The sequence below is a fragment of the Martes martes genome, assembly GCF_963455335.1.
Source record: "Martes martes genome assembly, chromosome: 3".
In the NCBI taxonomy this organism is placed as follows: domain Eukaryota; kingdom Metazoa; phylum Chordata; class Mammalia; order Carnivora; family Mustelidae; genus Martes; species Martes martes.
Window position 1 is genome coordinate 144,754,491 of NC_137890.1, and position 25,370 is coordinate 144,779,860.

At 35.3% G+C, this 25,370-nt stretch overlaps 1 protein-coding gene across 3 annotated transcripts in view; it reads right to left on the reverse strand.

The window, feature by feature from the left end:
* GALNT13 (polypeptide N-acetylgalactosaminyltransferase 13) overlaps positions 1–25,370 on the reverse strand; it is a gene marked incomplete at both ends in the record, with an annotated part of 450,620 nt that overhangs the window by 263,637 nt on the left and 161,613 nt on the right. The window lies entirely within an intron of this gene.

Sequence of the window (25,370 nt, forward strand, 5' to 3'; positions counted from 1 at the left end):
CTTCATGAAGATGAAACTAATAATTCGCAATGAATATTTTTTGGTTGCCACTTTTAAACAAAGTGAGGATGGGAAAGTTGTGTCACTTAACTCTATTTCTATCTTTAATAATGTTCTTTGCAAGGCACAGATATTTGATGTACTTATAAAAATTAATGAATTTTTTTAAGATTTTTTATTTATTTATTTGACAGAGAGAGATCATAAGTAGGCAGAGGGGCAGGCAGAGAGACAGAGAGGAGGAAGCAGGTTCCTTGCCGAGCAGAGAGCCCAATGTGGGACTCCATCCCAGGACCCTGAGATCATGACCTGAGCCGAAGGCAGAGGCTTAAGCCACAGAGCCACCCAGGCGCCCCAAATGAATATTCTTTATTAGGAAGACCCAATCGCTGTCTACTCCCTCTCTCATCAAGAACAAATATGAAAATGTGTTAACTGTGTGGCCTCAGCTGAGTTCTCCCAGAAAGCATCTGCCATAGCCAGGCCATGACAGAAACAAACTCATCTCACAGATACCTCTTGCCTTTCAGCCCTCCTGTTATTGGGGCTGCAGTTTTATGACACAGTCTATTAAGCACACAGTTGAAGCAATTCACTCCTGTTAAAATCACTCACAGCTGAACTCTCAGACAACCGAAACTGTTTATGAAAGACACTAAATGTCTTTTTAAAAATTATCATGTTGTTTTGGAGTTGTATAGGACACAAAAAATTTACAGTTAAATTGACACCTCCCCACAAATAAACACTGGCACCCTTCTACCAGTAAAAATTTCATCATTACTTAAATTCTGGTATATGACCACTTTTCTTCCTTCATTCTTTTTTTGTTTGTTTGCTTCTGATACAGAGTATTTATGTGAGGAAGGAAAGCTGCAACAAAATTTTTCAAAAGAAAAAACACACTTGATTCTGTTACATTGCTCAGCCTCATCTTTTCTTATAAACGGATCCTCTTGGCTATAACAAGAGGTTTTAACAAAAACACTGAAAAAAATGTTGCATAATTTTCACTCTCAAAAGTATTAACCACTTAAAGGTCTTATCTCATCATACAGTCTCTGAATTCTCGGGATGGGACTATCCTTTCCTTCCTTACTTCCATTGCTACTCTCATGGTTATTTATCCACCACCCTCTGGGTTTCTTTATTTGAAATCCACACCATCTGTCTCAGCCACCCACTTAATCATCCCCGTTGTTCTCTCTTGTCCCCACTCCCACCACAATGCATATCAATTCTGGACTCCCTAAAATGACACCACGGTAGGGCTCACATTTATATTTCTACTCCAGAGTCCACTCCCATCGTCTGGTTTGGAAATGCATTTGGCATGGACTGCTCATGCTTTAAATGCAGACGTATTCATTCCAGTTGAATGCTCAGTAATAGTACAGTACATGACCATCAGACCTTGGGAATACATTCATAGAACAAGGTACACTCCAGCATTTCGCAGACAAGTCTGCTTGCCTTTAAGATCTCAGTCTTCTTACCACTGCTTCCTCCCTACTGTATGCACTTTCAGTGTCCTCTGCCTTCCCACAAAACTCAAGTAAGAATATCAGAAACAGTACGGTTTTGGAGCCAAAGAGCCTTGTACAAATTCTGGCTATGCAACTTGTGTTGTAGACTGTCTGAAAACAGACAAACATGGATAGGTATAATGGGATTTAAAAAATAAATTGTTTTGCAATTTCAGCAAGTCTCAGAACTGAAGCCAACTAATGCTGGAAAGATAGCAGAGCTGATAATGTGACTGAAGATCACCCACCCACAGCTCCTATGAGAGGAGATTAGGAATTTGGAGAAAAATTCAATGAAGTGAGGGAATTCAAAGGTATTGAGGGTGTGGTGGTATTTCCTACATCTAAGACAAGGGAGAAAAGTACTTCTAACTAAAGCCAAATGACAGAAATCTAAAAATGTTCATTCTCAGGGGTTGTAACTATCTTTAAGAGATCGGCATCTCCCCTTTTTGAACAGATGTTTACTGGCCGTTTAATTTTAAACTGAAATGATGTTTTGGAGCCATAAAAGAATGCAATGAGAAAGGACCTAAAGAACTGTGATCTCCTCTCTTTAGTGTTTGTAGACATGCAAGGCAGGAAGCATTCTAGAAGAGTCTTTAAGGGCGGGGTGAGAAAAAGAAGTCAGTGGTCATGGAAGTGCATTTCCCTGTTATGTATGGCATGGAGCCATGAGTTTCAAAGGGCAAGTGAACATGGTAGGAAGTAGCTGGACTCACAGCCCCTCAGTGGGTTCTGCTCTACAGAGCTGTCTGCTGAGGAAAGGGAGCCCAAGAAACAAGTGCTTCGGTGGCACATGATCCAAGGCTGGAACTGGGTGAGGAGATTGAAAGAAGTTTGCTGGGAGTCTTTGGCAATTATACAATGAAGAAAGCTCCAAAATGCCCCTCACTAAAAATTAAAACATGGATGCCTGTCACACTGAAGGGTATGAGGGCCATCCACTATTAGCCTACGCGAGGCTGCGTCATTTACTATTTGAAAATGAGACTTTTCTACTATCTTAACATAGCCAGAAAAATTCAGATAAGTCAACCAAAGCCTGGGAAGGGAGATCTGGCATCATATTTGGAAGAAATTATGGGAGAAAGCCATTTCCAATAGTTCAGCTCCTTTGACCTCAGTTTCCTAAATTGTAAATGGGAATAATGCCATTTACTTTTTAAGGCTAATTTGAACATTGGAGAGGAGGACTAAGGTTGAGTATTTTTGAGCACCTAGCATAGTGATTTGCAGTTATTAGTTTCTCAATAAATGCAAGCAAAAAAGGACTCCAACTTTATATTTAACATTTTTGTCAGTCCTCTCTTAGCTGTCATTATATTCCAACTACTTCAATTTTGCTCTAATATACTAAGCATATTGTAGTAATTCCCAATATCAGACAATTTCCAATGTTCATTTTTTCTTATTCTGCTTTAGGCTAAACTGTTCAGGTAGGAAAAAATTAAAAAATAAATAAAATAAAAAGACAAAAGTGCTAACTAACTTAGCCCAATTCAGATCTATGCTTCTATCATCATGTCAGGATCCCTCTGAAAACCAGTAACGGCTCTTTTTCTTATTATGAAAGTCAAGCTTTTCTGCCTGTCTCATCCTCAAAATACTATCAGAATATATATTATTATTCATCAATTTATAAACTCAGTAAACAAATATTTATCGAGGGCCCATCATACAACAGAGATTCTTCTAAGAGCAAGGGATATAACAGTGAATAAAACATCCATCTCTGCACTCAACGAGCTTACATTCTAATGAAAGAAGCATATAATAAAGAAGATAATTAAGTAAAACACGCTCGACATTAGCGTGAAAAATAAAGCAGAGAAAGGAGATAGAAAGTTTTATAGATGGGTGTAATTTTATATAATGTGTCAGGAAAGACCTCAGAGAGAAGATGACATCTGAGTAAAAATCTTGAAAAGAAAGGAACAAACCATGTGAATATTCAGGGTACAGACATCCCAGGCAGAGGGAACAGAAAGTACAAATGTCTTGAAGTAGTAGTGTTCTTGGTGTGTTCCAGTTTTCATCTATATCTGGAACTGAGAGAGAAATCCGGTGAATGCTAACAGAGAATGTGCAAGAAGTGTGGAAAGTCAAATCATCCAGAGCTTTACAGGCGTGAAAAAGAGCGGACTTTACACTGAAAGAGATGCAAAGCACTGAAGAAACGTAAGCCAAGTAGTAGCACAAAGTAGGATCATTCTATTATGTTGTTCTGAGACTGTAGGGTACCAAAGGAAAGCAAACAAATAAACACAAAACAAGATAAAACAAAAACACTCAGTTGGTTACCACAAGAATTCAGTTAAAAATATCAGGGGGCACCTAGGTGGCTCAGTGGGTTAAAGCCTCTGCCTTTGGCTCAGGTCATGATCCCAGGGTCCTGGGATCGAGCCCCGAATCAGGCTCTCTGCTCAGCGGGGAGCCTGCTTCCTCCTCTCTCTCTGCCTGTCTCTCTGCCTACTTGTGATCTCTGTCTGTCTGTCAAATAAATAAATAAAATCTTGAAAAAAAAAGGATTTAAAAAAATAAAAAATAAAAATATCGGAAGTTTGGGCTCAGATGACAGCAGTGGAGGTAACGAAAAGAGCTAATATTTTGAATTTGCTGATGCATCAGATGTGGAGTGCAAGAGATTTTCCAATGAGACGTCAGGGTTTGGCATGAGCAGGTAGAAGAATGGATTTTCCATTTCCCAAGATGATGAATTCCAAGAAAAGAGTAGGTTTTTTTTGTTTTTTTGTTTTGTTTTGTTTTGTTTTTTTGTTTTTTTTTCTGCAGGCTCCCTGCTGAGCAGAGAGCCCGATGTGGGGCTCGATCCCAGGACCCTGACTGAGATCATGACCTGAGCAGAAGGCGGAGGTTTAACTCACTGAGCCACTCAGGTGCCCTGAAAAGAGTAGGTTTTATAAAGATCTCCTCTGGTACTGAGTTTTGAATATGTTAAGTTTCAGATCAGTGTTCGACATTCAAAAGAACAAATCAAGAACACTGTTGATGCTCAATTTTGGATGACAGGGAGAGGTTTAGACTGGAGATCGAGATAATATTTAAAATGAAGAGACTATCTGAAATTAGCAAGGAAGTGAGTGCTGACAGAAAACAGGCCAGCTCCAAGGATTTATCCTTGGGATGTACCTATATTTAGAGTTACGGAGAAGAAAAGGCACCAAGAAATAACAAAGGGAAGGAATGGCCAAGAGAGGTACAAGAAAAATTTGGGCAGCACAGTGACTGGACAGTCAAGTGAAAATTTGTTTCAAAAAGAAGATAGGAATTAAGTATATTTTTATGCCGATAACCCAAGAAACATGAGGACTGAGAACTTACAATTAAATAAAACAATGTAGGACTCATTAGTGACTTTGGCAGGAACAGTTTTGCGGCTATTGCAAGAATTAGAGTTAACCAAAGTGGGTTTAAGACAACATGGAGGTATGGAGTGGTTCAAGACAGTGACTACAGCCAATTCTTTCAAAAAGATTTTGAGGGGCGCCTGGGTGGCTCAGTGGGTTAAAGCCTCTGCCTTCGGCTCGGGTCATGATCCCGGGGTCCTGGGATCAAGCCCTGCATCGGGCTCTCTGCTCCGTGGAGAGCCTGCTTTCTCCTCTCTCTCTGCCTGCCTCTCTGCCTACTTGTGATCTCTGTCTGTCAAATAAGTAAATAAAATCTTTAAAAAAAAAAATTTTGAAAATGAAGAAAAACAGACGTATCTGTGAGAAGTGTTGTCTGAAGAGATACTTTGTTTACATATTTGTTTTTAAGGAAGAATAAATAGCATGCTTGCCTCCTGTTGAGAGTAACTCAAGAGAGAACAAGGAATTGGCGGAAAAGGTGTGCAGAGTTGTTGTCATAATGTGCTTGAGTATGAGGGGACAGCATCAGATTATGAAAAGACGGGCTCGTGGTCATTAGCAGCATGGACAATGCACTCATAGCCAACAGGAGAGAAGGCAGAAGGAGTATAGCACTACAAATGCAAGGAAGAGGGAGATGTGATGGTGAGACCAGTGGGGATTTTATTCTATTTGGTTCTGGTTTGCTCAATAAAATAAAGAGTAAGATCATAAACTGAGTGAGAGGATGTACTGGAGGTGTGAGGGGCGTGCTAAAATTATGAAATAATAAGTTACAAAGTGGAAGACAGAATAGACAAGGGAAATGTCAGATGACGGTTGGAAGGCCTGCTTGAGGGTAGTGATCATGACTGTGAGTCAGCATGACTGCCAGCATGACCATATGAACAGTCCTCAAAATAATCTATTACATTAGATCAGTCTCTTTAACACGCCATTTTGTGTCATCCCATTTTGTGCATCTCCTCATCTCTTTCTCCGCCTTGCGTTCCCCATGTTGTCCCTTATATAAGTTCTGCCCATTATTTAAGGGCTAACCCATGGTTCGTATTGTCTGTGAAGTTTTTAGTAACATGACTCTCTGTCTTATTTTCCTCTTTATATTTACTAGCGTTCCCTAGTAAACTAAGAGCACATACCGGGAGTCACACTGCCTGGATTCAGATGTCACGTGTATGACTTTGGAAAAGTTCCTTATCCTCTCTGAGAATGTTTCCCAATCCATAAAACAGACACAACAAAACATAGGATATACCTCAAGGGGCTTTTGTTCAGAATTCCAAGACATAATGCAGGTAAACTACTTAATATAATGCCTGCTAAGCAGCAAAAGTTCCACAAATATTGACAATGACAATTAGTTACATTTACTATTATTATAGAATTTATTAATTTGTGTCTATTAATGGATTCATGGAGAAAATCTTCCCTTAATCACTATGCTATGTAAGCCCTTTAAGGATAGGAACTATGTGTTATATTTGCTTTAAAATTTCTCACAAAATAGTGCTCAGAAAGGAGACACTGGATGAGTGTTTACAAAATTGAATTTTACTTACTAACTTGCACTGTAAAATTTAACTTTATCTTACATAGTATGATGATACAATAGTTACTTTACAGAGTGCCTAGGTGAAACTGAGTTCAGCTTAGGTCATGATCTCAGGGTTGTGAGATCCAGGGATCTGCACCTCCCCTCTCTCTCTAAAAATAATAAATAAAATCTTAAAAAACAAACAATAGGGGTCAGTGGGTTAAAGCCTCTGCCTTCGGCTCAGGTCATGATCCCAGGGTCCTGGGATTGAGCCCCACACCCACATCGGGCCCTCTGCTCTGTAGGGAGCCTACTTCCTCCTCTCTCTCTGCCTGCCTCTCTGCCTACTTGTGATCTCTGTCTGTCAAATAAATAAATAAATAAAATCTAAAAAAAAAATTAAAAAAAAAATAGTTACTTTATACTGGATCTTTCCATTTGAATTTCTTAGAAAATTAACTAACCTATTAAATATAACCAGCTAATTTCCTATGATATTTTAGGAAAAAAAAGTCTCTATCTAATCTCTACCACATCATTACTTAAAAAGAAAAAGATGTTAACAAAAAAAACAAACAGAAAGAATGTCTTTTTTCAGGGGAAAAATAAATCAAGACATGATAAATGCAGTAAATAATATATGGTGGACAATATATTTTTTATACTAAAATCATATGTTCCATACATATAAATCATATATTCCGTATATTTTAAGTTGGACATGAAGTGTACAAAATGAAATTTATGTATTCTTAACAGTGCTTTAATATGTTTTATTTTTGACACTGTTTTAATATGTTTTAACGCAACAAAGTTACATAGTAATATTAAGGTATTAAATATTAAAATTAGAAGACTGAACACAAGTTTTCTCACTTATATAGCAATTATCACTAAGAAAGTACATTGATTTCAGCAAGGAGACTTCGCAAGGTCATGAAAATATTATGATATACAATGAGAATTTTTAGGCATCTGCCAACATCTCCCATGTCAATAAAATGACTTACTGTCATAACTATATTAAAGTATATTGACTATGAAATCACATCTTCCGCAGCAAAGTAACACTGGCAGAAGTTGGCATCAGAAACAATGTAGGCTTCCTGCAGGGCACTGATATGTATACAGACAACATCTGTCATGGGAAAAAATAGTAAGGAAAAATTTCACACAGAAGTCAAATATTCCTTCCACACAGGATTATTCTAGCAAACGCAGAACTCTATTTTCTTAAGGTAAGTCAATTTGCAAATATTTGTTAAAATATCATCTTTGCTTTTTAAATTAGATTTTTTTTCATATGGTAAGTTAAGAATTACACATTTGGGGGCGCCTGGGTGGCTCAGTGGGTTAAAGCCTCTGCCTTCAGCTCGGGTCATGATCCTGGGGTCCTGGGATCGAGCCCCACATCGGGCTCTCTGCTCCGCGGGAAGCCTGCTTCCTCCTCTCTCTCTGCCTGCCTCTCTGCCTACTTGTGATCTCTGTCAAATAAATAAATAAAATTAAAAAAAAAAAAAAAAGAATTACACATTTGTAAACCCCAAGTCTACCTTTCAAGGGCTAACTTTAAATGTTTTAAATTATATTTTGTGCAATTACGCTAACACTATGCCGATAAATGTAGCATCAGTTTCACAAAGGAGAAATAGAAAATGAGAATATTAATTGGATTTTTCATCTCTCTTCCACATCTTTCTTTTTTAATTTGAGAAAAACTACAATTTTCATGTGTTGGCAAAAGCTTTGCCTGTAAAGATAACAATAGTTTCCACAATACTTTGGTTTATCTCATGTGTTCATTTGTGGAACTAATGTCACTACCCAGATTAAAATTGGTATGTAAGTATGACTTTGTCTGTGTGTGTGTTTGTGTGTATGTGTGTGTGCATGCGTGTGTGTAAAATCAGCAATACTACCAACTTCCTAGTCACCCCAGTGTGAAACTTTACAGTCATCTTTTGATTCCTTTGTTTTCTCTTCTCTTGTATCAGTCACTGGACATCATTTCAAAATATACTTGGAATCATCTCCCTTCCCCCCTCCCCTAATTTGCTTCAGGTTTAAAACACACACATACACATACACACACACGCAATTGAAAATTCAACTACATGACTATCTATCTTGAAGCCCTCCTGAATTTGGTGTTTATCTTTCCCTGTCATTTTAATTTATTACTACATATTGCTTTAAATTTCTAAGACAATTATCCTACAGAAGCTCCTTATCTAATCATATCTACATGAATATAATAGCCAGGAGAAATCCTATTAAATCTAAGCTTTTCCTATCTATAATATCCTTCAGAAATAAAATGGCAGAAATGGTTCTTCCTAAATATCATTTTCTTCATGTCATGTTTCTCCTGTAATACCTTCTATTTGTCTACCAAGACATGTCTAACCAAAGGCAGGGGCATTGTTTGTAACATTCTTCATCATCCTTCCTAGGCCAATGATCTGGAATGGCTAGCCTTCCATTCTCATTGGGTTATTTCCTCACAAGGCATCAAATACTTACTTTCTAAACCCTATCATCTTTTTCTATTCCCCGATTATCCAAAATCTCTGCATTTGAAAAATTTCTTTTTCTTTTTTTCTTTACTTTTTTTAGAATGCAATCCATCACATTTTTATATGAGCCCTGATTTTTAATAGATTAATTTAACAAATTAATCTTTAATTAATAAAACCTTTAATAAAGATTAATGAAGATTTATTATCTTTAATAAAGATTCTGCTAGAAGTCACACAGAATAAAAATTTGAGATATACAAAATTAGAAATATAATGGATATAAAAGTGGATAAATATAAAAACACTTACAATCCTAAATACCTCAAGTAGGAAAAATATAAGTAAAAATATAATTACCATGCTAGATTTTAAAACTAAAAATTAAATTACCTGATTATTCAATTAGAATTTGTGAAATAAGGGGCACCTAGGCAGCTCAGTCAGTTAAGCATCTATCTTCAGCGTGGGTCATGATCTCAGGGTCCTGGGATCAAGCCTTGCATCCAGGGATCCCTGATCAGTGGGGAGTCTGCTTCTCCCTCTCCTCTGTCCTTCCTCCCTGCTCATGCTCACTCTCTCTCTCAAATATAAAATAAAACAAACAATTTGCAAAATAAAAGGAAAAAGATATTTGGTCAACTTCAATATATAAACTCTTAAAAAGATAAATGAACAAATAGCCGGGAAACATACCCAAATTGACTTATAATCCATGTTCTTAACAAGTACTTTCATTGGCTCTGTTCTACAAAGAAATGGCTTGCTTCTCAAGTGCTTTTATTCCTATCCAGAAGGCTGTCTTCTTTCTTTCTAAGCCTGGTTCCATACACATCCATTCCATAAAGCCAGGGTTCAAATACACTCACTTAAAGCTTTCCTTCATCACACCTCCACCCAGTGGTACTTCTAAATTCACACTTCCAGGTCCAATTGACCCCAGAACAACACAGGATTGAACTGTGTGGGTCCACTTACACAGAGATTTTTTTTTTAAATATCAATACAGTACATTACTATAAATGTATTTTCCTTATGATTTTCTTAATAACATTGTCTTCTCTGTAGTTTACGTTATTGTAATAATGCAGTAGGTAATACATATACAAATATGTGTTAATAGTAGGCTAGCACTAGTTAAGATTTTGGGAGAGTCAAAAGTTATATACAGATTTTTGACGAATAGGGATTTGGTGCCACTAACCCCATGTTGTTCAAAGATCAGTGTACTATAATTTTTTGGATATTTTCTATTTTGAATTCATAATGTTCTGTAATGAAGAACTGTATCTGTTGGTTTTCATAAGTATACAATTAGATCTTGATAAATGATGAATATATAAAATAATTAAAAATTATTTTATAGAATGATTAGGTTGTGAATGAAAACTGAAAACTATATTTGCAATGCAGGGAAGAAAGCACGTATCATTTTTTAAAAAGTGTTCAAAAAACAAAGTTGGAAGTCTCATACTTCCTGATTTCAAAATTTATTACAAAGTAAGACTGTTACTGCCATAAAGGCAGAAATACAGATCAATCAAATAGAATGGAAAGCTCAGAAATAACCCTTTACATATATAGTCAAATGGTTTTCAGCAATGGTGTCAAGATAACACAAAGGGAACAGAATAGCCTTTTCAAGAAATTATCTTGGTATAACTGTATCCACAGTTAATTCAAAATAAATCAAAGACCTAAGTAAAGGAGCTAAAACTATAAAAGTCTTAGGGAAAAAAAAAAAATAAAACAGGGTGGATGTGGATGGCCCAGTTGGTTCTGCAGCTGACTCTTGATTTTGGCTCAGGGCATGATCTCTGGGTCCTGGGATGGAGCCCCATGTCAGGCTCCACAATTGGGGCAGGACAGGGGGTGGTCTGCTTGGCATTTTCTCTTCCTCTCCCTCTGCCCCTCCTCCCATTCCATGTGTTCTCTTTCTCTCTCTCCTTTCTCAAATGAGTAAATAAATCTTAAAAAAAAAAAATAGGGGAAAAAGCTTTACAACATTGGATTTAGCAATCATTTCCTGGATATGACAAAAAAGCACAGGCAAAAAGGGTAAAAACAGATAAACTAGACGATGTCAAAATTTAAAACTTCTGTTTTTGATCAAAAGACAAAAGTAACATTGAATATGCACCTTACAAAATGGGGAAAGATATCTGCAAATCACATACCTGATAAGGAGTTGATATCTAAAATATATTAAAAAACTCCTACAACTCAAAAAACAAACAAACAAACAAACAGAAAAAAACCTCCTACAACTCAACATCAAAGTAACCCAAGCAATCCAATTAAAACACAGGCAAATGAATTGAACAGACATTTCTGCAAAGAAAATATACAAATGACTAAAAAGCACATGAAAAGATATTTAACACGACTAATCAATGACATTAAAACTATAAGATACCACCTTACATCTAGAAGAATGGCTACTTGAAAGAAAGAAAGAAAGAAAGAAAGAAAGAAAGAAAGAAAGAAAGAAAGAAAAGAGAAGGGAACGGAAGGGAAGGGAAGGGAAGGAAAGGAAAGGAAAGGAAAGGAAAGGAAAGGAAAGGAAAGGAAAGGAAAGGAAAGGGAAGAGAAAAAAAAAAAGAAAAAGAAAGGAGAAAGTGTTGGAAAAGATATGGAGAAATTGGAACCCTGTACACTGGTACAGCTGCTGTGATAATCAGTATAGTGCTTCCCCCCAAAATTAAAAGTTGAATTAGCATATGACTAAGTAATTCCACTTCTGGGTATATATATCCAAAAGCACTGAAAACACAACCTAAAAGAGTTACTTGTGAACTCATGTTCATTGAGGTATTATTCACAGGAGCCAAAAGGTGAAAGTAAACCCAGTGTTCATCAACAGATGGGTGGATGAAAATAGTATATACATATAATGAAATATTGTTTAACTTTAAAAAGTTCAGAAATTCTAACACACACTATAACATGCACGAACCGTGAAACATTCAGCTAAGTGAAACAAGCCAGTCAGAAAAAGACAAAAGCTGTATGATCCCAATTATACGAAGTACCAAGGGTAGTCATATTCAGAGAAACAGAAATTTGAATGCTGATTGCCAGGGGCCAGGGATCAGAGGGAATATGGAGGAGCTGTTTAATGGATACAGAGTTTCCATTTTGCAAGATGAAAAGATTTCTAGAGATTGGTTGCACAACAACATGACTATATTTCCAGAGGAGGGGGAAAAAACTTTTTCTCTCCCCCTCTTGTTTTGGAAACATAAGGCTCACAAATTAAATTGATAAAAGAAAGAGTAACAGGAGAAAAGGCATATAAATTTTACTTGATATTAATATTTTTGATTTTTATGTGTATGGAGGCCTTCAGAGAAAAGTACTGAATACCCTAAACAGTGGTTAAACCTGGCGGGTTATCCATCTTTTAACAAAAGGTGATAAATTGTGAAGAAGTGATAAGACAGAAACAAACAAAACAACCCAACAACAACCATGTTTAGCTTGGTAAATTGCAGAAAAGCAAACATATGGGAGAAACTAGTGGCAGATAAGGGTTAGTTAGTTTAGTTTATGCATAATCATCTTAGTGCCATATCTCTCTCTATTGAAAAAGGTTGTTGTGCCTTTCCTGATTCAAGAGAGAGGGACATTTTCGAAATGGAAATGCATGCCTTGCTTTTCCTAGAAGCATAAGAGAGCTTTTCCTGTCTGCAGTTTCTCAGTTGCCTTCAATTTAAAATAATTTTTATGTCAAAATGGTATGGCTTGAGGTACCATATTCTGATCCCCTTCATATTTAACACTAATAAAATGTACACTTAAAAATAGTTAAGATAACACATTTTATACTACACGTATTTTACCATAATTTTTTAAAATTCAAAGTAACAGTGTCAAAAAATTAAATAAAGAGATTTGGGGGGGGGTAATTCAAGTATACATTGGGTTATGCAGTGTGCTTTCGTATACAGTGGTATGTAAATGTGTCCCTGAGAACATACCTAGAAATGCTTTACTCCACTTTCTTATTTGAAAGGAAAATTATAGTGTAATATTATTATCCCAAAGATAGTAATACCTATCATCTCCATTTCTGTCAAATATATATTTGCATGCATATATAAACATACACAAATCCCTTTTTTATCTGGGTAGTGAAATTAATTCCACACATGAGCACATTACATAAATCAAGTATTGTAGAAATTATTATTATTATCAAAAATTTTGCCAGCATATAAAAGTTGTAGTAATTCTCAAATTAAAAAGAAAAGATGTGGAACAGAGATGAGAAATCCAATTAATATTTTCATTTTCTCTTTCTCCTTTGTGCAATCAATGCTGTATTAGTCACTTTTTAATTCATGGGAAAAGCCATCCATATAAATGGACAAGTACATTTATGAGATTGAGCACAGAAAAAAATGTATACTACGGTTTATTTTTGTTTTATGTAGTAAATAAACTTGTTGTCCTCTGAGAGCAACTTATTCAGAATTTGTATGCTACAGCTCTTCCACTAATAATGCAAGACTGCTCCAGTCTTTTTCTCTTTATCAGCTTGCATGTGTGCATACGTAAGAAGCAGTTATTTGGTCTAGGATATAAATAGCTGAAATAAATCTCCGATTTCCTCAGTTTTTTCCCTGATGAAATATATTTAAATGCCAGCTGCATTATAACCTTCAAATAACTCAATACCAGAACATGAAGTGCTATTAAATGTCTGAATACAAGTAAATGCTAAAGAATCTTAGTATTTTGTTTTAATTGCCCATAGCTTTTTTATAAATATTCACCCAATAATTACTGTTAATTTCTTATTCAAAAATAATTGCAGAGTAAAGGGAAAAGCCGACTGCTTAAAAAGTTTCTTCACTTCGTTGAAAAAGGGAGCCTAGGGCATAAGAGAATCAGACAGAATAATAATAATAATAATAATAATAATAAACATAAAATTTTCACCAGGAACTCATGGCAATGCTATTCTTACTTTGTCGTTTTTTGCAATTATAGGTGTGTTCACACAATACTGTTAATTAGTTGTTTATGTAAATATAGCCCTTTTACCTCCTCATAGACAGGGGCTGTTATGTGCTTTAATTTGTTCTCAAAGCTAAGTTTATGGTAGGTACGTGACAGGGGTTGTTTAGCTGGTTGACTGATTTGCTGGTTTAATCAGTGAAAGGAAACTGGGGCTTAGAAAATGAATGTCTTGCCCAAGACCTAACAGTTAGCCATAGAGACAGATCTTAAACTTACATGTCCGGCTCTATACCTAGAGATTTTTCCCAATTATTTGAAAAATCTCTCTCCATAGCTGGCTTTTTCTTCCCACATTTGTTTTACATATAATAGCATAGAGTCATGTATCTAAACTTTATTGATTATGGTCATAGTCATGTTTTCTCTACTTCTAGAACAGCCTAGAACCATGAGGTAACACTGACTACTGATGCCCAAGCAAACCAAAGCATGGTTTTTGCTGGCATTCATTGAATATACAATTCAACGCTATTTTCAAAAATAATGCAAACACATAAACACACACGCATCTACACTTAATTTACTTAATGATTATTCCTTTACTTAATGATTTATTTTTACTTAATGATTATTCCTTCACTTTTGTACCTTTATGGAGTTTTTCATATCCATAGATTCATTATATTTCTAGCATTGACTGTTTCAGGCACTTAGTAAATACTGAACATCTCTATGTATTAGTAAAAAGAAATTAGACTATTTAGGTGTTTAAAGTTCCATCAACTTACCCAGATGTGGGTTTCTCAAAAAGGCTTTCCCTCACTATTTTATTCACCACACCTTAACATTCTCAGGTCTTTTATTCATTCTAAATTCCATGAAGCAGGAACTTTTGTGTTGACTGTTATATCCCAGACACACAGAACAATATCTGGCACATATTAGCATGTTAAGTGCTCAAAAATAGTGCATTAAATATCTCTTAATGGAATTTTTAATTTGGTAACTCTTTAAATTTCTCTCTCCAGATATTAACATAAAAATCTTATGTTAAAAATCTAAACAAAATGACATCTATTTACTTGTTTTCTGAAAATAATAATATTTAGGCTCTGTTCTTATATACAAACTACTAAATTTATGAAATCTTAGAACCATAATTATTGAGAAACATGGTAACAAATCCCTAATGCTTATAATTAACACATTAAGCTAATATTCATTTTCCTCAAAGTTCTGAATCAGAATTTTATGACATTTCACTTTTGCTTTTTAAGTTAGGGAGTTTATGGGCAAAGGAGAGAGAGGGGTGGTAAGACCATCAGTAATTTTATTTATATGTATATGCAGACTATGACAAGAATCCTAGAAAAATCCTAGAGGGACTTAAAGAAAGTAAAAAATTTGGTAAGATCTTCAGTCTTAACTGCATTTAAAATAGCCTATTACCATGACTATTTGTAATACTATTACTTTATTTGCTCAAATAATTAGAGTATATACAATAGTATTACACATGTCAATAAATTAAGTATAAGTAAGTTAATTAATTAATGTAAATATTCAAACAATATTCACTATTCACTACTCAATATTTACTATTCACTATTAAATATTCAAATTCACTAGGAATGGACATTCCAGAACTCAACCCTAACTCATCCTGATGTTTCATCACAATCACCTCAAGGAAAAAATATTTTTATCTACTCTCTTCTCTATGAAACCACGGGATATTTACTAAAAGTTTTTTGCTCTGGACATATCTTCAAATATTTATAGATGGATATTAAGGCCAAACACAACACTAAACTAATAGGGTAATTTTTCTGAATTCAGTCAAGCCAGTTTAAGGCTATATTCTAGTAAAATATGTGCAGATACTTGAATGAATTGACTGTGTGGTTCAGACACTTTGTAAGTAAATATCAACTCTGTTTTTCCACTAAAATAAATTAAGCTGTTTTTAAAACTATTTTTCAATACCAATTTTTTACACCTTTATGTAATTTATCAGTCATCACTGAGACTAACTTAATGTGTTCATATCATTTTAAGATATAACTACCCCAAAATTGAACAGTAACTAACACCAAAATTGAAAAAAAGAAAGTTTTTTACATCAAATGAGTATTGGAAGATTTCTACTTCTTTTAAGTAACAGTTTGGATATATGATTCATAATGTGTTTTTCAACATTAGATTTTCCCAGACAGTCACAGAACTGAGTCATTCAACGTGACTTGCAAATATCTCCAGTAAAACTCACGTACATTTTATGATTTGTATAGAAAGTTTGGATGGTTTTATGTTTTCTTACTGATAGTACACACTATGGTGGTACATAAAAATAAAACAGAAAATTATTCATTTCATTAATATTATTTCACAGGGCATTTTTAAAATCTCAGAATTCGAGCAGTAATCATCACCATAAACAGGAGGTGGTTCAAGATGGTGATACAGAAAAATCCTCAACTTAATTCCTCCCACAGACACACCAAATTTGCAGCTACATATAGAACAATTCTCTGAAAAAGACCTGAAAACTGGCTGATCAGTTCCTCCACAACAAAGGATAATGGGGTCACATTAGGATGGGGGCGGGGGAGAAAGACACTTGGTCTCACGAAAATTCCCACCCAACACATCAACTTACAATCTGATCACAATCAGGTCTTACAAATACAGTTTTTCCCTGAGGAGCAAGAGGCTCTTGCTCCACATCAGGACTCCCAACCCTTGAGACTTGCACTGAAGAGACAAGGCCCCAGAAGAGCTGGTTTTGAAAACCAACAGAACTTATGTTCAACAAACCCAAAGGGTTGTAGGAAGCTGAGAATCTCTCCTAAAGGGATCGCATGAAGCCTCATGCACCCCAAGACCCAGCACAAAAGCAGCAGTTTGAAAATCACTATACCATGTGTGGAAGAGATTCAGTTGTTAATCTTAAAGTGTCTGCTGGAGGGGCAGGGGCCTGATGGGACTCTGGAGACCGAGATGTTGGTGAACAAGATTTGGGGGCTCTCATTCTACTTGGTAGAGCCAGTGATGGTGGCTGACATTTTTTTACACTCTTCCTAGTGCCAGTGAGTGTGCCCCAACCCTGTACTCTCCCATGGCTTTGCTAATGCTAGCAGTTGCATCCCACCTCAATGTTCTCCTATAGCCTCACTAAAGCTGGCAGCAGGCCCAGGTCCTATACTACCCCACAGGACCACTAAAACAAGTGGAAATACCTGATCCCATGGTCCCCATTGCCCCATTAAAGCTGGTGGGTGTGTGTACAGTTCATACATAGGATGTCTCTTGAGTGTTCAACTATAGTGGCAAGGGGGCTTTGTATTTTTGGGCCCCACAGTACTGAAACAATTGGAGTGACAGTTTTTGACAGGGTTACAACCCCAAGGTTCAGCACAGACAGAAGACTGAAACAACTGGGGGCGCCTGGGTGGCTCAGTCGGTTAAGCATTTGCCTTCTGCTCAGGTCATGATCTAAGGGCCTGGGATCGAGACCCCCATAGCATTGGTTCCTTGCTCAGCAGAGAACCTGTTTCTCTCTCTCCCTCTGCTTTCTGCTCCCCTTGCTTGTGTTCTCTCTCTCACTCTGTCAAATAAACAAATAAAATCTTAGAAGAAGAAGAATGAGGACGGGGAGGAGGGGGAGGAGGAGGGGGAGGGGGGAGGAGAGGGAAGAGGGAGAGGGGGGAGGGGAGGGAGGAGGGGGAGGGAGGGGAGGAGGAGAGGACACAGAGTTGCTTTTAGGGTCATAGGCTGTGGATGCCATCTTTGTGCTCTCCTGTAGCTATGCTACAGCCAGCCAGTACCTCCCAGAAAGGAGTTTATGTAGTCATTCGGAGCTTTGACTTTTGCAATTGTTGCCAAGGAGATACTTCCCAAAAACTTGGTCTGGAGGCCAGCTGGTTTTACAACTGTAGTCCTGTAGGACTGTATATGTTAGCATACTTTAAAAGCTTTTGCGTGAGGGTCTGATTTCCAATCAGCCCGAAATTGGGGGCTAAGATCCCTCCCTCTGAAACAATGACAAGTCTTGATACAACCTCAAAAATAGGGATGGAACAAAAGTAAATCAGGCTGTTTAGACAACTACAAAGGTTTGAGAGACAGTCGAGAGCTAGGACAAGGTTGAAAGATAAGTGTCATCTTCTACATAAAGCCACTCCTTCAAGACTGGGAGGGGTAAGTGTTTCTCCTAATACATGTGGACAAACACAAAGAATCAAAGAAACTGAGGAAACAAGTATGTTCCAAATGAAAGAACAAGACTCTGGGAAAAAAACTTAATGAAAGGAAGATAAGTAATTTATCTGGTAAACAGTTCAATATAATGGTATAAGGATGCTCACTGACTCAGGAGAAGAATGGATGAACATACTAGAGCTTTGACAAAGAGAGAGAAAATATTATAAAGTACCAAACAGAAGTCACAGAGCTGAAGAAAAAGACAACTGAACTAAAAAGTACACAAGAGTTTTCAACAATAGACTAGATGAAGCAGAAAAAGGATTAGTGATCTGGAAAAGGGGCAGTGGAACTCACTAAAGCACAGTAGCAAAAAGAAAAAAAAATAATTTAAAAAAGTAAAGATAGCTTAAGGAGTCAACATCAAATAAAACAACATTTGCATTTTAGGGGTCCCAGGAGAATAAAGTGGGAAAGGGGCAGGAAACTTATTTGAAGAAGTAATAGCTGAAAACTGCTCTAGCCTGGGGAAGAAAACAGATATCCAGAGCCAGGAAACCAATGAGTCTAAAAAAAAAAAAAAAAAAAAAAAAAAAGAAAATGAACTGGAAGAAATCAATACCAAGTCACATTGTAATTAAAATGTCAACAGCTAAATATAAAGAATCTTAAATGCCACAAGAGAAAAAGGACTTGATATGTATAAGAGAACCCCCATAAAACTCTAAGCAGATTTTTCGCCAGTAACTTCACAGGTCAGAAGAGAGACATGGTATACCTAAAGAGCTGAAGGGAAAAAACTTCCAACCACAGATACTCTACCCAGCAATAATATCATGCAGAATTGAAGGAAAGATAAAGAGTTTTCCAACAAGCAAAAGCTAAGGGAATTCACACCACTAAACGAGCCTGACAAGAAATGTTAAAGGGACTACTTTAAGCTGAAAAGGAAGAATACTAATTAGTAACAAGAAACATATGAAAGTGAAAATCTCAATGGTAAAGGCAAATATTTAAGAAAGGTAGCAGATTAAACTTACACAGCTAGTGTGAAGGTTAAAAGACAAAAGTAGTGTAAGTGTCTATAATTTGTTAAGGGATACACAAAATAAAAAGATTCAAAATGTGACATGAAAATATAAAGTACAGGAGGGATGGTAGAGTGAAAATGTAGAGTTTTAGAATATATTCAGACTTAACTTGTTATCAACTTAAAATAGACTGTTGTATATGTAGGCCACTATATGCAAGCATTATGGTAACCACCAAGCAAAAACCTGTAAGAAGATACACAAAAGGTAATGATAAAAGAATCAAAGCATAACATTAAAGGCAGTCTTCAAACCACCAAGGAAGAGAGAAAAAGAAGAAAAAAGAAAGAATAAGTACAAAACTATGAGTCAGAAAACAATTAACAAAATGGCAAATAGTACATAGCTATCAATAATTACTTTACATATAAGTGGACTAAATTCTCCAATGGAAAAAACAAAGACTGGCTGAATGGATTAAAACAAACAAACAAATAAGACCCATCTGTATGTTGCCTAGAAGAAACTCACTTCAGATGTAGAACATACACTGACTGAAAGAGAAGGTATGGAAAAATCCTACAATCATGCAAATGCAAACCAAAAGGAAGCTAGAATAGCTATACTTTTATCAGATAAATTAGATTTTAAAACAAAGACTATAATAAAAGACGAAGAAGGCATTACATAATGGTAAAGGATGAATCCAGCAAGAAGATGTAACCTATAAATAACTATACACCCAATATATCCATAGTATTTATTAACAGACCTAAAGAGTGAAATTAACAGCAGAACAGCAGTACAGTAAGAGTAGGGTTTTTAAAACCTCACTTACATCAGTGGATAGACTGTCCAGACAGAAAATCAATAAGGAAACATCAGCCTTAAACAACACATTAGACCAAATGGACTCTAAAATATGAACATTCCACCCAAGACAGCAAAATACACATTCTTCTCAGGTGCATATGGAACACTCCCCAGTATAGATCATATGTTAAACCACAGAATGAGTCTAAATATATTTAAGAAGATTGAAATCTTATCAAGCATCTTTTCCAACCACAATGGTATGAAAGTGGAAATCAATTAAAAGATCATGACTAGAAAGTTAAAAAAAAATATCTATGTGGAGATTAAACAACATGGTACTGAAGAACTAAGGTGTCAATGAAGAAATCAATAGGGAACTAAAACAAACAAGCAAACCAAAAAACAAAAAACTCTTGAGAATGTAAATGAAAAGAGAACACACCAAAATCTATGGGATGGAGCAAAAGCAGTTCCAAGAAGGAAGCTCAGAGTGATATTACATCAATACATGAAAAATCCCAATCTAGTTATACACTTAACAGAACTAGAAAAGGAAGAATAAAGACAGAAACAATAAAAATCAGAGCAGAAACGGATGAAATAAAGACTTAAATGCAATAGAAAATATCAGTGAAAGAGCTGGTAAAAAGGTAAACTATGTTGATAAACCTTCCACTAGATTCATCAAGGGGAAAAAGAGAGAGACAGAGTGGACCCAAATAAATAAATCAGAAATGAAAGAACAGAAATTACGAATGGTACTAGAGAAATACAAAGGATCAAAAGAGACTGCTATGAACAATTATACACCACAAAATTGGACAACCTGAAAAGATGGATAAATTCCTGAAACATACAACCTTCCTGAATCATGAAGAAAGAGAAAATCTGAATGGACCAATTACTAGTAAGGAGATTGAATTAATAATCAAAAACTTCCCAACAAACAAAAGTCCAGGACCAGATGGTTTCACTGGTAAATTCTACCAAAACTTCAAACATTTAATACATATCTTTCTCAAACTCTTCCAAAAAAACTGAAGAGGAATGAATACTTAGAAATTCATTTTACAAGGTTGGCATTACCCTAATACCAAAGCCAGACAAGACCACAAAAAAGAAAATTATAGGCCAACACCCCTGATGTGCATAAATGCAAAATCTAATCTTCAACAGATATTTTCAAACCCAACTCAATATTAAAAGGACTTTGCATAATGATTAAGTGGGATTTATTTCTGGGATGAAAAGATGATTCAACATCTGTAAATCAATCAATGTGATACTCCACATTAATAAAATAAGGGATAAAAATCACATAATCATCTCAATAGACGCAGAAAAGGCATCTGACAAAGTTCAACACCCATTTAAAATAAAAATGCTCTACAAAATGGGTATTGAGAAAGTATACTTCAACATACTAAAGCTCATATATGACACGCCCACAGCTAACATCATACTCATTGGTGAAAAGATGTTACTCCATTATCAGGAAAATGCCGAGGATGCCCACTCTTACCATTTTTATTCAACATAGCACTGGATGTACTTACCAGAGCAATTTGGAAAGAAGTGGAAGGAGGAGGAGAAGGATGGCAGGGAGAGAAGGAGGAAGAGGAAGAGGAAAATGAAGAGGAGGAAGAAGAGGAGAGGAGGAAGAAATGAAAGGCATTCAAATTGGACAGAAAGAAGTAAAACTGTCACTATTTGTAAATGATAAAATTTTATACACAAAAACCCCCAAGACTCTATCAAAAAGAGTCTGTTAAAACTAATTTAAAAACTGTTAGAACTAATAAGCTAACTAATTCAGTAAAGTTGAATGATACAGAAGCAATACACAAATATCTGCTGTGTTTATATACACTAAACACAAACTATCAGGAAGAGAAATTAAGAAAGCAATCCCATTTACAACTATATCAAAAAGAATAAAATACTTAGTAATAAATTCAATAAATTTAATTTAAGGAGGTGAAAGACCTATATACTGAAAACTATGATAATGATACAAAAATTCAAGACACAAATAAATAGAAAGATATTGAATGCTCATGGATGAGAAGAATAAGTATTGTTAAAATGCCCATATTACTCAAAGTAATCTACAGATTTAATGCAATTTCTATTCAAAATTGCAAAGGCTTTTTTCACAGAAATAGAACAAACAATCCCAAAACTCGTATGGAACCACAAAAGACCCCAAATAGGCAAAGCAATATCTGGAAAGAAGAAATAAACTGGAGGCATCATGGTCCCTGATTTCCAAGTATATGACAAAGTTTCAGTAACCAAACGGTATGCTATTGGCATAAAAATAGACCCATAGATCAATGGGACAGAATAGAGAGCCCCCAAATAAACCCATGCATATATGATCAATTAATTTATGAAAAAGAAGGCAAGAATGTACAATGGGGAAAAGACAGTCTCTTAATAAATGGTATTAGAAAAACTGACAGACATAAGCAACAGAATAAAATTAGACCACTATCTTAGACCATACCCAAAAATTAACTCAAAATGGTTTAAAGACTTGAATGTTAACACTTGAAACCATAAAACTCTCAGAAGAAATAGACACAGTCCGCTCTTGACATCTATCTTGGTGATGACTTTTTGGATCTGATTCCAAAGTTAAAAACAAGAAAAGGAAAAATAAACAAGTGGGGCTGCATCATACTAAAAACTCCCTGCACTGCAAAGAAAACTGGAAACAAAATGAAAGGGCCACCTACCAAAAGGAAGAAGATATCTGAAAATCACATATATGATAGGGGTTAATATCCAAAATATGCAAAAAATTGATACAACTCAGTAACAATAATAACAATCCAATTAAAAAATGGGCAGAAGATCTGTACATTTTTCCAAAGACGATATACAGGTGGCCAATAGGCACATGAAAATATGCTCATTATCACTAAAATGTCAAGCAACAGAAATCAAAATCTCAATGACATATCACTTCACAATTGTCAGAATGGCTAATATCAAAAAGACAAGAAATTAGTGTTGCTAAAAATGTAGATAAAAGACTTTCATATACTGCTGGTGGGAATGTAAACTGGTGCAGCCATTATGGAAAACAGTATGTAGGTTCCTCAAAATATTAAGGATAGGACTACCATATGATACAAAATTCCTCTGTTGGGTATTTATCCAAAAAGACAGAAACACACATTTGAAGTCACATATGCACCCTTATGTTCACCGCAACATTATTTACAATAGTCAAGATATGGAAATATCCTAAGTTTCCATAGAAGAATAAATGAATAAAGTAGTATATATACACAATGGAATACTCAGCCATAAATATGAATGAAATCTTGCCATTTGCAACAATATGGATGGACCTTGATGGTATTACACTAAGTAAAATAAGTCAGACAGAAAAAGACAAAGACTGTATGATTTCACCTACAGATGAAATCTGAAAAACAATAAAATGAATAAACAAAACAGATACAGAGAACAGACTGGTGGTCGCAAGAGGGGAGGAAGTTTGGAGGCTGGGGGAATTGGGTGAATGAGGTCAAGAGGTACAAATTTCCAGTTATAAAATAAATAGGTCATGGGGATATAATGTACAGTATGACTACTACAGTCAAAAATACTGTGTTGCATATTTGATAGGTGCTGAAAGAGTAAGTCTTAAAAGTTCTCACCACGAGAAAAAAAAATTTGTAATTCTGCATGCTGATAGATGTTAACGAGAATTTATTGGGGTGATCATTTCACAGTGTATGCAAATATCAAATCACTATGTTGTACCCTGAAATGAGTATTATCTTATACATCAATTATACCTCAACTTAAAAGAAAGGGATGTGGTGTTTAGAAATTCTTGTAATAAAGATGTGTCAACCTCATACACACACAAAATAAATAGATAAAAACACAGTAAGTATTGCATTTTGTATAACTTCTATAGTAATCCATTTGAAATCTCCATTTTAAAATGCTGAATTGTTCTTTATTTTAAGGCTTAATTACTCAAGTACTTAATTTACTAAGTGATTCTTAAAAGAAGAAATACATTGGCCACAAATATTTTAAACAATGCTCGGTGAAGATTTTCATTTTTTTTTAAAGTGATGATTCTGTACTAAAACAGCTGTCACCTTAATTATCCCAGATCTCATATAAAATTTATGTTCTTATAGTTGAAAGTGAAGAATTCTTAAAAATTTCTCCATTTTATCACAACATGATATATAAAACAAAGTGAGAAATGCATTATTATAATGGTATAAACAGCATCTAAAGTGTTCAAAATTCTTTCAAAGAATATGCTTATTGTATATCTCAAATGTGTCTGTGTACAAATATACAAATATGGATAAAACTACCTATAAAATGATATAGGTCTTTGGAATGCACAAATGTAATATTCAATGTTTTAGTCATTTACTAGGGGCCAGAGATGTCCATAATATGTAGTTATTTGTGGTTGGTTTTGGGTTTGTTTTTTTGTTTTTTTGTTTTGTTTTGTTTTGTTTGTTTGAGAGAGACATTTCAAAAGCATACGAAGGTATACAAGCCCAGTTACTTAGCTATCAAATAAACCTGGCAATCCAGTCCAACCAATTCAACAAGATTTGGTTACTCTGTTTTGGTCTCATTTGTAGTAATTTAGAAAGGAAAAAAATCAGATTTATTTGATATGATGTTAACATCACTATGCTACTGATGTAATATAACCATTATAGGTGGCAGCCATTATTTGCATTAACTGATTTTATTCTATATGGAGAAAGCCATTACATGTCTAAAAGAACAACTTCTATTTCCATGGAAGTGGGGTCTGCAGCATATCTGTAAACTTGGAATTTTCTAAAGTCTCAGGATATATCTTTTCTAAGCGCTAAGAGTCTGCTTTGTAAGAACTATATTACTAGGATGACAATACTGCCACTAAATATTCTGATTTTTATTACACCCATTTAAAACATGTTCAACTATCTAGAGCATAGCTTACAGTTAATCATAAACAAGCTGAATTTTTCAACATCATCTTGCATGCAGTATTACTATTTCCCAGTGAATATTTCTTCCATGGCTGATAGCTGAGCATTCTAATTATAAATAGTACCATAAATTGCTGGAATCCATAATAAATAATGTTTAAAGGGTCAAAGAATCATACAGGCAATTGGCCATTTTTACACTGGAAGCAAAGCATACAGTTTTTCAATACAAAGTGTAAGAGCTTTCTAGGCAGGCAAGCATATAACCTATCAAATAGCATGTTTATTCTGTATTTGGGAAGATAAAGCAAAGCAAAACAAAAAACATCTCGTGAAGAGAAGCCTGTTAGGCTTGCATATTCTGTGGTGTCTTTGCAAGCATACTATTTTGCTCTGCCAGGGAAGAAAATAGTTCGTATTTCTTATCGTATGATG